This window comes from Cervus canadensis, chromosome 26, assembly GCF_019320065.1.
Source record: "Cervus canadensis isolate Bull #8, Minnesota chromosome 26, ASM1932006v1, whole genome shotgun sequence".
Classification (NCBI taxonomy): Eukaryota; Metazoa; Chordata; class Mammalia; order Artiodactyla; family Cervidae; genus Cervus; species Cervus canadensis.
In genome coordinates this window covers 36095676-36110152 of record NC_057411.1, presented here as the reverse complement: position 1 = coordinate 36110152, position 14477 = coordinate 36095676, and the positions used below count along the sequence as shown (strand labels likewise).

At 37.5% G+C, this 14477-nt stretch overlaps 1 protein-coding gene across 5 annotated transcripts in view; it reads left to right on the top strand.

The window, feature by feature from the left end:
* WDFY3 (WD repeat and FYVE domain containing 3) overlaps nucleotides 1-14477 on the top strand; it is a 279012-nt gene that overhangs the window by 26630 nt on the left and 237905 nt on the right. For 4 of the 5 annotated variants that reach the window (XM_043448026.1, XM_043448024.1, XM_043448022.1 and 1 more), the window contains one exon: nucleotides 1862-1955. The gene's annotated coding sequence lies outside the window, so the exon portion shown is untranslated. Of the gene's footprint in view, nucleotides 1-1861; nucleotides 1956-14477 lie in introns of those variants that run through there. The other variant, XM_043448021.1, reaches the window with a different exon arrangement.

Here is a 14477-nt window from a genome sequence, read left to right as displayed (position 1 = left end):
GAAGAGTTGAGAGGTGTGGGTGGAGGGGAGAGCAATCAGTGAAACATTACCAGTCTCTTACATTTAGGTTCTTGAGTTGGATGGCAGGTACATGGATATTCATTCTACTCAGTTCAGTTCAGTCACTCAGTCGGGTTCATTCTATTACTTGCTTTAAATTAAGAGCATGTTACAAACAACATGTTTTATGGAAGTCAGTAATGTATTTTTTAAAAAAGCAGTGAAGGCATATTCTGATATTGGGATTTAGGAGACATGTCATCACTTCTGCCTACTTTCTCACTGTCACTTGAATCCCTAATGTTACTCACCATTTCACTGGAGGATCTTATTTAAAAATCTTAAATCTCATTAAGCATGTGTATGCCATCTGACAAGTCACTCAGTAACAACTTGGATGATTGACAGAATGAATGATTTGAGAATATAATTCAGGATTTTTCTTAGAAACCACCAAAGAGGTAGATTTTTTAAAAAACACTGTTTCATAAGAAGTGAGATAGTAAAGCTAGGTTTTTGTTCCATAGGTTTTTGAATGATAATCAACTGTACATTTGAGGGCAATATTACTGATGTTTGAACTGTTGTACTAATATGATCACAGAGATTCACAAACATATGACAGAACACATAGTTGATCAGAAAAGGAAAATGTCTTTAAAGATGAAGCTATTCTTAGGCTTAACTATTTTAAGAGTTAGAAGGCCCATGCGATTAGTCCAAGCTTCTCATTTTTGATTAAAGGAGCTTGGAATTGAAGAAGTAATTGAGTAACAAAAGAACTTGTTGAGAGCAAAGTTAAGAAAGACCAGAATGATTCATGGTGCTGGTGTTTTCATGTTGAAATACTGAATGGTAAATAAAAGAAACAGCTAAATATCCAAAAGTGTGTGTGTGTGTAGTGATTGTGTGTATAGTCACTCAGTAGTGTCCGACCCTTTGCGACCCCATGGACTGTACTCCGTGGGGTTTCTCAGGCCAGAATATTGGAGTGGGTTGCCATTTCTTCCTCCAGGGGATCTTCCTGACTCAGGGATCAAACTCAGGGATTGAACCCACATCTTCTCTGGCTCTTGCATTGCAGGCAGATTCTTCACCATTGATCCTCATGAGAAACCCTAAGTATCCTATACAAGGCAAGCTAAATATCTTGAGGTTGGATTATATCTATTGGGTGAGGAAGTAGTGTTTTTTGTTTTGATTTAGAGCATATCAATTTAGCTCTTTACCACATTTATCTTCAGATGCTTGACAGATACTCCTAGAGAAATAACATGATTTTTTTTTCTTTTTTGCTCATATTTGATTCTCCAAAAAGAGACATTGTGATCTATGATGTACAGACTCCTGGACTAAAGTGTCAAGAATTAGGTTCTGAACTGAGCTCTGCCACTAAGTAACTGTTGTCATTAATGCTTTAAGTAACTTTTCTAGATCTTGGCTTCCTCACCAGTAAAATGAAGAAGCTGAACCAGATGGAGCTTTGAATGACTGTGTTCTTTGGATTTTGAAATATTTATTTATTTGGCTGTGTTGTGCCTTCTTTGTGGCATGTGGGGTCTTTGCTGCAACAACCTGGCTTAGTTGCCCCACAGCATGTAGGATCTTAGTTCCTCCACCAGGGATCGAACCCACATCTGCTGAATTGCAAGGCAGATTCTTGACCCCTGGACCATCAGGGAGGTTCCTCTTCTTTGGATTTTGAATAGCAAATTTTATCTGTTTTTAAGTGCTGTCATATCATTAAACTATTGGCAAGAAATAATGAGGTAAAGAGAAAATTAGTAGGAAATGAACTACTCATAATGCTAAAACATTCTGAAAATAAACTGGGTTTTCTTTTTTTTCCCTTTCATTGCAGGTATATTACTTCTCCACATCTGCTTCAGGAAGAAAGTGCCTGCCACTCCTGTTGTTTCTACGCAGGTTCATGCCAGCCCAGAACACAGAATCAGGTCAGTTTTAGGATTATTTTGTCTGTTGAACAAGAAGCCAGGAAGGACTTTGCTGCTTTGTTGCATTGTAGCAAGACCACTGAACTCTGACTCTAAGGGGCTTGGTTTTAATCCATCTTTACCACGGATGATTAGGTGAACTAGGCAAGCCTCCTTTCCTGGATAACTTTGTTTTTTTGCACCAAAAAGGAAAAAAGAAAAAAAAAAAAAGAATGTGTTAGAATCAATTATATTTCAGTTTCAATCCTGGCTTTAAAGCATTATACTTTTATTGTAGACACCTACATAAAATAAAATTATGCTTTGCAGCATCATTCCCTTTTTATCCTGAGAAAATCTAGTTGTATGCACAGGCTTTGGAACTCTTTATTGTTTTGTAGCAACTCTGAGCGACTAGATTGAATAATGAACTATATTGTGAGGCACTTGAGAATACTTTCACTATCTAGTTGCCGGTGTTTTAGTATTTTACTTTGCTCTGTTGTTACTGAAAATTTTTAATTTTTATCTTATGTTGTAAACAGCATAAATTGATTTTCTCACAGTTCTAGAGGGTGGAAGTTCAAGATCAGGTTGTCAGCGTGATTGGATTCCGGTGCAGGCTCTCTTCCTGACCTGCAGATGGTCTCTATCTAGCTTCGTCCTCACAAGGCAGAGAGGAGGAGAACCAGTTGGAGAGCTTCCTTAACCTCTTCTTACATTATTGGTTTAGGGCCCCACCCTTATGATCTCATTTAACCTAAATAATCTACCAGAGACCCTGTCTCCAGGTTTGGTCATGTTGGGAGTAAAGGCTTCAACATGTGAGTTTTAGGGGGGGCACGTTTCAGACCATAGCAGCCACATAGTAGTAAACTTGCTGGATTGTGTGAAATCTGCATCTTCACCTTCTCTAGGTATCTCCAAATTGATCTCTAAAGTGGCTGTCATAATTTACACACCCACTAGCAAGTGTGTAGATTATGGTGTGTATATATATATATATATTTTTTTTTTTTTTTTTTGATGGGATATTCTTTATAAGAACAACTAAAAAATCCCCAATGAAAAAATAGAGGGTGTGGTCTTTTCAAATCGCAACTCCTTTTTCCTGTTCCACCAATATCTGGGAAGTCTTCCAAACAGCTGTTTAAACCTTGGCTTCTGCCAGTCAGTTCTTGTGTTTGTAGCCATGGTGCTATATTTTACATGGAAGGTTCCTAGTCCTTCAGTGATGTTCTTCAGCTGTAGAGAGGTTTTTTTTTTGACCATGTGAGTTTTCTACTGATTGCACATGACTCAGTTCAAGTCAAATGCAGAAAGGGGACCTTATCAGACTTCCGGGTGTGCCCCAGGGCACACAGAAGGACCCAGGGACAGCTGGGCTGTGCAAGGAGAACCCAGGAAACAAATGCAGTCAGGTCTCTCTCCAGCTCCCAGCAGTATGCCTCTCCTGCACATCCCTCTCTCTCTCTTTGGGTTTGGCTTTCTTCACGTTTGAACTCTCTCTCATGGAAGCATGGTCACCATACTGCCCACGATTTATATCTGTTTGCATTTATTTCTTGTAATTCAGACTCCCAGAAAAAGGCTTACTCTTAAGCACCTAATCCCAAATATTCCAGAAAAGAAACTCTGATTCCCTGGACAAGTTGGCACTGGCTGTCTTGCCATCTTTGTTTCTCTGAAAAGGATCTGACATGTTCTTACTAAAATGCAGATGACTGCTAATATGGTATAGCAGAACTCTTTCCAGGAGAAGGCGATGGCACCCCACTCCAGTGCTCTCACCTGGAGAATCCCAGGGACGGCGGAGCCTGGTAGGCGGCAGTCCATGGGGCCGCTAAGCGTCGGACACGACTTCACTTTCACTTTCACTTTTCACTTTCATGCATTGGAGAAGGAAATGGCAACCCACTCCAGTGTTCTTGCCTGGAGAATCCCAGGGACGGCGGAACCTGGTGGGCTGCCGTCTGTGGGGTCGCAGACTGAAGCAACTTAGCAGCAGCAGCAGCAGTACTCCTTCCAGGTGTATTTGTATTTTAATTGGATCAAATATTAAGCTAAAGCTGTATTTGCAAACTCTGCACAAGTGAAATCGTGGGTTCCGGTATATAAAAATGACTAACCCAGATGCACAAAAAGCATTAGGAATTGAAGGACAGTGCTTTAAGGTTCAGGGAGTGGGAAGAAAATGAGTAACTGTTTGTGTAGATTAATAGTCAAATATATATATATTTCTAAGGTAGCAGTGTTACAGAGATTGAATACAGCAAGTGAAAGAAATGCCTTTTCTACTTAACTTTTTGAGAACAGATTTGAAGGTAGGAGAAAGGACCATTCAGCTTAGTCTCACCTCAACTACTAACTGATTTTGGCTCAGTCACTTATTCTGTGTGTATGTGCTCGGTTGTGTCCCAACTCTCTGTGACCCCATTGACTGTAGCCCACCAGGCTCCTCTGTCCATGGACTTTGCCAGGCAATGTTTTTACAGCATCATCTCCTTTTTATCCTGGAAAAAAATTTCTCAGGTGAGAATACTGGAGCAAGTTGCCATTTCCTGCTCCGGGGGCTTTTCCCAAGCCAGGGATGGAACCCACATCTCTTACATCTCCTCATTGGCAGGCAGCTTCTTTACCAGCGTGCCACTTGGGAAGCCCCATTCTTTACCTCAATTTACTAAATCCTGGCTCTTTTTCAGCTGTATGATCTTAACTCCTAGACATCAATTTCTTCATCTTAAAAATGAGAATTGATGATAGTGGGACCTCAGAGTGTTCTTGTGAGGAATTAATATATGTTAAGTGTTCAGAATAGTTTCTGGCATATCAACGGCAGCAGTGTGAATTTTTGAAATGAGTCAATTAGATTTGTGATTGCAGGAGTCCCAGCTAACTTAAAAAAAAAAAAAAAAAATTCTGTGGTCCAAGATATCCTCTATTATGACCTCATAGCTTTTCTCAGAGTAAAGACTTAGAAACTTCGGCCATCTACTTGGCTCCTATATTGAGGCTGATGTTGGTATTGCCAATAAAAGTTATTTTGAATTCACTATGTCTATTAGTTCTCTTTTGCTACATGTATTAATTTGTTAGGGTTGCCACAACAAATTACCACAAACTGAGTGGCTTAAACAGCAGAAATTCATTGTCTCAGAGTCTGGAGGCTAGAAGTCTGCAGTCAAGGTGTCAGCAGGAGTGGTTGTTTCTGAGATGTGTGAGGGAAGGATCTGTTCCAGGCCTCTTTGCTTGACCTGTAGATGGTCTCCTTTTCTCCATGTCTCTTCATATCATCTTCCCTCTACGTGTGTCTGTCTCTGCCCAAATTTCTTCGTTTTGTAAGGTTACCAGTCATATTGGATTAGGGTCCACCCTGTTTGCTGTTGCGGTTTAGTTGCTATGGTATCCAACTCTTTGCGAGCCCATGAATTGTAGCCCACCAGGCTCCTTTGCCCTTGGAATTCTCCAGGCGAGAATACTGGAGTGGGTTGCCATTTCCTTCTCCAGGGGATCTTCCCGACCCAGGGATTGAACTCAGGTCTCTTGTGTCTCCTGCTTGGCAGGCGGATGCTTAATGACCTCACTCTAACTTGATTATCCCTGTAAAGATCATGTCTCCAAATAAGGTCACATTGTGAGGGGCTGAGAATTAGGCTTCAGCATATGAGTTTTGAGCAGACACAATCGAACCCTTAGCACTGCATAACAGATTACCCCAAAGCTCAGTGACTTAAAATAACAAACATTATCTCTCTGGTCTTGTGGTCAAGAATCCGAGTGTAGTTTGTTGGGTCCTCTGGCTCAGGGTCTCTTGCAGAGCTGCATTCTACACGTGTGTCCACCAGTGCTGTGGTCTCATCTGAACGCCCCAGGGGAGCATCTGCCCCCGGCTGACTCACAGGGCTGTTGGCTGTGCTCATTTCCTCATTGGTTGTCCGTCCTAAGGCCCCAGTTCCTCATGTCGGCTGTTTGTCAGCAGCCTACTGGTTCTTGTTGCATGAGCCTTTTATTTTTTTGTTTTGTTTTGTGATTTAAACTGGCAACCCATCTGTAATTTAAACTAACCTAACTGTAATTTAAAGTGGCAACCCATCACTTTTCCCCTTTTCTGTTTCCTAGGAGTGAGTCATTAGGTCCAGTCCATGCTTAGGGAGAGAGGGCTTCCCAAGTGGTACTAGCAGGAAAGAATCTGCCTGCCAGTGCAGGAGACACAGGTCACGCGGGTTCAATCCCTGGGTCTGGAAGGTCACCTGGAGAATGAAATTGGCAACCCACTCCAGTATTCTTGCCTCGGAAACCCCATGGACAGAGGAGCCTGGTGGGCTACAGTCCATGGGGACGAGAAGAGTCAGACTCAGCTGAATGTTTGCGTGCATGCGCGCACACACAGACATACACAAACACACACTCACACTGTCTCTCTCTCTCTGTCTCTCAAGGAGAGAGGATTACACAAGGATGTGGATTCCTGGACGGGAGGTCATTGGAAGCCACTTTGAAACTCCCCACGTAGTATTGATATACAAGAATGAAGAAGGAAGAAAATATGCTAAGTAGAAAGATAAATAAATTTTTTCATATTATTCAGGACACTTTAGTCTTAAACTCTAAGCATAAGTTTATCCCCTTTGTGCCATATAGTTTTGTAATAAAAAAGTACCCTCTCACCCTTAAAAAAAGGAGAAATGTAACTCTTATCATTTCCTTTTTTTTTAAACCAAAAAGGAGTTAATTCTGTTTCCTTTCATAAAATTTGTTATTTTTTTATCCTATGTAGAATTCTTCAAGTGGTATCTGACTATATGCTTTGCTGAGTTGTTAACCTATTTCCATAAAATATCCAAAGGCCTACCCTTATTTCCCTAAAATATTTAAGAGTAGGAAGTTGTTGATTATTAACATTAATTTTATTACTTTCTGCAACTAAGTTATAAAGTGTGAGAAATTATCCAGCATTTGTGAGGATACTTAGTGTATACCAAATTGGTTAAGGGAAATGCCCAGTTACACCATGTAGTCCCACAGTCATATAAACTTCGTTTACCAGCTAGCAGTTCTCAATATTGATATTGATGGAGAAATAATTGAAAAGTATTATTATGGATTCGTTTTTGTAATCTTTGTTTTGGAAGGCAGGATAGTTGTTTCTGGAAACGAAATTTGACCTAGTTGACTTTATCAATACTAGTTAATCTAAGGTGGGTGTGTATGTGTGTGTGTATGCATGTATTTAGCACATGGAATAGCAGTATTTTAGTAAATTTAGTCTGAGAAAATCTCAAATTCATTGAGAAAAGACGGTCTTAACTCCACTAGGGTAGATTGTGCTTCTAAAGCGTCTGATTACGTGACTGAATTTTATATTTTTTAATTATAATTATTTGTGAGTTACTATAAATATAGATCAGTTTAGTTACTAGGAATGATGAGACTTTTAAATCTCAGTAGGCTTCTCATGAGTCTGAATTCAGTAGGCTTTCTATATGATATCCCTTTTTATTTGTTAGTGGGATATAGTTTAATAGAAACAATACAAAATTTTCAATTTAAAACTTCTGTTTGATACACAATAGAGTAGACCGGGGAATGAATTTTCGTAGTTGAACAAACGGTAATGTTTTTTGCTTAGAAAAGTTCTATTGCATTGATTATGGTAAAGAGGAAGTTTTCAACTTAAGCTCTTATGATTTTGCATTATGAGGATGTTGAGCTAAGAGTTTTGTTTATAATTTGCTGTCTTTATGTCCTTAAAATGTCTGAGAATAGATAGATTTATGACCAGATTTTGGGTTTTAGACTCAAAAAATAGTGTAGCATTTTTATAGTTTACAAAATTATTGCCCACTACTGATAGTCTCCCAGGGATGGGGTCGCAGAGAGTCAGACACAATTGAAGTGACTTAACAGTAGCAGTAGCAGTATTGATAGTATATAGAATACATTCTTTCTAGAAATATGTATTAAGAAAGTTTAAAAACTTCAAGGAAGGGAACTCAAAGCACAATAAGAAGTGTGAATATACTTAATGTGAAATTTACACTATAAGATATAAGAAGTTTTTTTAATCAGAAAAAATAAGTTGAAAAGTAGCACTACTCATTAGAGTATTGGGATTTAAAAATTTAAAGTAGTTTTTCTTTAAGAAATGATACTTAAAGTTTGGGACTTAGAAATATGAATCATTTTAAGCACACATTAACACGTGATGTGAAACTGTTCTCTTTTTTTTCCTTAGACTTTTGGTTTGTTGTCTATGACTACATCAGTTTCTAGGACTATATCAATTGAGTTTATTATGATCCTGAATATCCCTTATTTAGCTCCTGTTTTGAGGTCAAATTATGCATGTCTTTATTGACAGTATGATTTTAAAAATTGTATGAAATACTGAAAGCAGATATGAGAGCAAAACTGCAGTGTGTAATATGTATTAAGTTTCCAAACTTGATCATATTTCCTGGTTTAGAGCTTGGCTTCATTGCTTACAGCTGTTTGCCCTAGTAAAAATTTCTTAATTTCTCTTCTTACGTCCTCATCTGTTAGATGATTTTCTAGTCTTGCCTAGAGAATTCCATGAACAGAGGAGCCTGGGGCTATAGTCCATGGGGTTGCAAAGAGTCGGACACAACTAAGCGACTAACATGTTCACTTTCATAAGGATTAAATGAGATAATACTAAAGTGCTTACTACTGTGCCTAGCACACGGTAAGTAAAAGTTAAATTCATGTTAGTTGCCATTTCTTGTTACAAGCATTGGCCTTAAGTTATTTTTACTTACGTTTTTGAAGGTTAGAATATAAGCAAAATGATGTCTTGTTAATGATAATATAGTATTCAGCTATATTCAACTTAGTATTCAGTTGATTATATATTTTATTAGCATATAGACTTTATTTTTGAAAAATAGAGTTTACATAAATGGCTGTGAGTTTCGAGCCATCACTAAAATTATTGACTTGAAAGAAGGGAGAAAAAGGTCATGGAGGGGCTGGGTGTACCATTTTTGTTGGAGATTTTGTAGTCACTAAATACATACATACACACATATATATATATATATTTTTTGTCCTACAAAATTGGGAACACTAGGATATCAACTTCATTTTCATTTTCTTTTTAACCTTTAACTGCTAGCCACTCTGTTCTGTTTTTTGTTTTGTTTTGACCTGGGGGAAAGGAGTGGGAGAAGGCTTGCCTGTTTTTCCTAGTCTTACAAAGGACATAATCCTGTTGGTCTTGTGTTCCACCTCAGTTTTTTTTTTTTTTTTTTGCATAATCATTTTGGGGTTTTAAATAAGTATTAGGCTCTTTCAGTTCTTTCGCCTTCCAGATTGCTGAAATTATTTGTAATAGCGTTCTCTCTCTTCCTTCCACCTTCCTTCCTTTCTTTTCCTTGTTTCCATCGAAATAGTTTTTGATCTTTCATTTGGTTCTTTTATGTTTGGTCTTAATGCATCTTTTGTAGGAAGCAAATTCTGTGTGATGTGTTCATGGTGCAAGAACTATTTTTCTCTCTATAGTATCTCTAGCTTTTTCTTAACTGTATAATTGTCTATCCCCAACCCCCTCCTCCCCCGCAGTGAGTTTTTGTAGTTACTTCTGAACCAGTTGAAATCTGCACTTTATGAGAACAGAGTTAGTAGTTGGTTTATTTTTTAAAATATTTTATAATTTAAAAAATCTAAAGGTTTTTGCCTTCCTCTAACATCAGTAGATTATCTTGTGTTTTGCTGTATCTGAGTGAGCATTCAGGAAAAGAAGGACTTCCTTTTGTGGTCAGAGGTTGTTGAAGGAATGCTTTTATAAAAGCTTTTATCAGAAGAAAAACTGTATCCCTCATGAAAGAATAACTCTTAGTTTATTGTACAGAGGTCCTACTAAAGAGATTATATGCTTTTTAAACATGGATTTATCTTTATCTCCCGTTTTTTTTTTAAGATTTTTTTTTTAAAATATGGACCATTTTTAAAAGTCTTTGTTGAATTTGTTACAATATTGCTTCTGTTTTTTGTTTTTGTTTTTTGGCTGGAAAGCATTTGGAATCTTAGCTCACTGACCAGCGGTTGAACCCGCATACCCTGCGTTGGAAGAAGTCCTAACCACTGGACTGCCAGGGAGGTCCCTCCCCTGGTTTTTGAATCATACATTTTGATATTTTTCGTTTCCTAAGCCTGCTAAAGAATGGCCTTGTTCAAGGAACTCAGTTTTATATATCACAGGTATATGAAATACATCCCCTTCCCTGAGTAATAATAATATCATTTACTGTTTCTTAGGGATTTTGCATATATGACACCATTTATTCTTTGTAACACTCCTATGAGTTTGCTTCTATTATTATACTAATTTTATAGGCTAGAAACAAGCAGGAGAAGTAACTTGCCAAAGGCCCCAGGATTAGGAAATGGCACAGCCAGGATTTAAATGTCTGACGCCAGGGCTCAGACTCACCTGCTCTTCTATCCTGCCTGTCTTTTACATGAAGAAAGACATCATTCAGTTCTTTCCCCTAGAAGAGTGTGAAGCATTCTTACAATATTAAAATTTATATTTGAAGGCAGTAGCCTGTGAATGTTCATTATATCAACCATAGGCCTCAAACATTCTATTCCTGAGAAAAGTAAGAAAATACATATCAATAAATGTTTGGAGCAGAACAATTTGTTCTGTCTTCTCAGGTGACCTTGTATAAACTTAATATCCTATTTGGGGAAAGAATCTATTGATTTTTAAGTAATTGAATCCTAGGCTTTGCTGTGTCCTAACCATATTTTTTATATTTAGTATGCTAATTTTACTTAGTGATTTCCTTGGCACATTTTGTACCTACATAGAAGTCCATATTTATCTTTTTTTTTTTTAATGATTATGTCGAGAACAATTGTCCAGTATCAGATAAAATAGAACTCAAGTACCGGAAGGGCAGCCAGGCTTCTGGGAAACTGGAATTTTTTTAGTTATTTATTCACCATTTCTTTTTCCAGAATTGCTTATACTCTTGTTTTTGTGTGTCTCTACCAAATGGCTTATTCTGTTTTCTTAACGTGCAGTGGTCAGTTGTGGGTGTGAGGTTCAGCAAGCTCTCAGCCCCCACAGCTAATTATCCTGGTTCTCATATTCTAAATTCTCACTTGCTAAGAGAGAGGATTCATTTGTCTCACGTTATGAACGATGTCCAACACCCGTGCAGTCATTGGAACAACCCAGCTATGTGTTCACAATAGCTTTGACTTTTCAGTGAGTGGGGAAAGGGCAGATTCTCCAAGGGCTTGTGTGTAGGAAGAAAATAAATATCTTTAGTAACTGAAGCAATCTGTTATCCACAAAACATTTTTGAGATTTTAGTTACATTTCAAGGTTATTGATTTGAGTTAGTTCCTTGCTTTTTCTTACCATTCTAAGTGTAAGGACTTTGTGGCAAACTTATTTCCCACAGTTAACAGTTTATGAGTCTGGAATGGGGAATTTTAAGTCTCATTTAATGGTGGAAAATAGTCTGTTAATTAAATGAATTAATTTTTCATTTCTTTCACAAGTCATATCTTGTAACTTAATTTTAAAGAAGCATAGAGCCTTAAAAAACTTAAACAGTATTCTCTTTGACCTGTAGTCCAGCAAAAAAAAAAAAAGTGGCCTTAGCCATTCTTTTTTACATTTCTTCCAGTTTATTATACTTCCTTCTGTAGATTTGCCTAAGAGTAGGACCTCTAAGAGTGGTTGAACCTTCTAAGAATAAGAAAGTATCTGTCACAGAATTAACAGAAAGGTGAAGAACATATATGAGATTGTGTAATGTATATGCAAATAATTCACAGATTTTAATTAAAAATATATAGTTTGATCCTTTACCCATTTTTTTACCTTGGTATATGATGTTCTCATTGTGACAGTAAACTCCGTGGTTTAAGAAAAGATTTGTACAGCACAACCATACATTTTCATCTTTGGTAACAACAGAAAATCACATGGTTTTATGTTTGAAGTATTAATATAAAATGCATTTGTTCTAATTTTTTTTTTGGCTACATTGGCTGGGGTATTTTTAACCATTGGACCACCAAGGAAGTCTAATGTTTTTAGAGGAGAAAGAAAACATTATAATTTTGTATATCCTTCTTACAACCTGGCTGGAGTAGTAAACCAATCTAATATTTAGCAGTTAGCCCTTTGTAGATCAGCAGGAAGTTTCTTATTTCTGGTCTAACAAAAATACTAGAAATCTAAAAGCAAGTGGAGGCTGTCCAGTGGTTTTATGTCCCTCCTTTTAAACTGAATTTTGAGTTTTGAAAATTTCCAGTGTACAGAAAAACTTAATGAATGAATGCAGTGTGCATCCAAATACCTGTAACCTTAATTCAACAATTACCAGTGTTTTGCCACATGCATTCTCATTGTGTTTGTATATATTTCACAGAGGAGGTGAGGCATCACTGAACCATTTGAAAGTAATTTGAACCATTATGATGCTTCATACTTGTAAATACTTCAGCATGCACCTCCTAGAAATAAGGACATTCTTCTCTCTGACTACTGTATCATTATCATATATTTTAATCATTCCATACTGTCATGTTTAAATCTAGTCCATATCCAAATTTTCCAACCATCCCCAAGATTTCTTTTATTCCTTTTTTCAAACAACAGGTTGGTTTGGTCTACACCTTACATTTGCTTATGTCTTTCTGTTCTTTTAAAATCTAGATTAGTTTCTCTTATCCTTTCTCTCTCTCTCTATTTTCTTTATTTTCTGGATTTGAAGAGAATCCAGAACAAATTTCTTATAGAAATCCACCTTCTGCATTTGTTTCTTCTTTGTGATATTGGAAAATATTCCTGTCACAGAAGTAGGAAGCTGCACAAGATACAGAAGAACAATCCCCAGGGGAATTAAATAGTGACTGGAAGTAGTTATTACTAGGTTGAAGTTAGTAAATGAGAATGATTAAGAAAGGTTTTTCCAGGTTAATGGAGCAGAAGTTGGGAAAAGAAAGATGTTAAAGGGAATGTATATGGCACTGAGGTGAGGGTTGGTGGCAGGTAGTTGCTTGATAAACAGAGGAGAGGATTAGGGAATCACAGTCCCTGGCTCCTGGAGGGTTAGGTGTTCAATTCTCTCTTGAGTGGTTGAACAGACCAAGAAGTCTTTTCTGCGAAGTGAGCCCAGGTCAGCTTCACTGCGGCTGGAAAAGCAAAGAGAGTTGTGTGCATCGGACCTCTTCTGTGTTACGAGGTTTTCCATGAGAGTACAGATGTCATGTTAATGTGTGCTGCTGCTTAGAAATTTGGGGGGGGGGGATATTTGGAGCCATAATTTTATACTTTGTCTATGAGTTCAGTTCAGTTGCTCAGTCGTGTCTGACTCTTTGTGACCTTGTGAACTGCAGCACGCAAGGCTTCCCTGTCCATCACTAACTCCTGGAGTTGTCTATATCCCTGTATTCTCTCTCTATTAGAATGGTTGTCTAGGTCCTGAAGTGGGAAGTACCAGGTACTGTAGTGAGTAGAGTTTCAGAATTAGAAATCTTAGGTTGAAATCTTGTTTACCACGTTGTAGCTAAGCAGTCTGGTTTGAGTCCTTAGCCTCTGACTATTTCCTCCTTTGTGATGAGGCAGCAGCACGGTGTGAGGGAAAGCACAGCAGCTTTGGAGTTAGGCAGACGTGTTTCTCAAGCAGCCTAGTTCTGGTTACCACCATGTGACTTTGGGCCACTTCTCTTATTCTGTGCTCTCTTCAGTAGAAATGGGATTAATATATCAGTTCCATATGATTATTATTAGAACTAAAGAGATATTCATATAAAATGCTGAATGTGGAGCCTGGCGTATGGTAAGTACTTACACATGTTACTTTTCTTCCCAAAGAATTGTTACAAGGATCCTGTTAAATGGTTAAACGAATGTGAACTGTCTTTGTTCAGCATTAAGTCCTACACAGGAAACTTGCCTCGGAAATAGAATGCAGATATAGCATTTAGTTATTTTTGCTGCTTTTTACATTGATGAAATCTCTGCCATGATGATTTCCTAGGAAATATTCTGTACATGCTATAGAACAGCATTAAAGGAATTGCTTTTTAAGAAAATAGAATTGGAAACATTTTGTTATTATTTGTGCTGGTGTATATCTAAAAGGATTCACTGACCTCTCAGGTCACTGAGCAAAAATCAGTGGGGCTGGGTGAGTTATCTGTAGCCTGAATGCTTTGGCTTTTGATGTAGACTTTCAGGAATTTGTTTTATTTTCAAAGTTTTTTTTTTTTTAATGAAAGAATAAAAATAAGCTAACTAAATCTTTGCAGTTTGAAGGTAGGAAAGATAATATCTAACTCGGAGTTAAGGACTGTTAATCTGTTAGCCAGTTGGAATATTTATTTTTGATAAGTTAAGACATGGTATAAGGCACCAACTGCTAAAAGTTGCATTACATTTCATTAGCATTAGCATTACATATTGGTAAGGACTTCATTAAGGATCTGATTATCTTTTCATCAAAAGTCTAAGATGATTTTCCCTTCCCCTATTATTTATAAAATCTAAAGAGG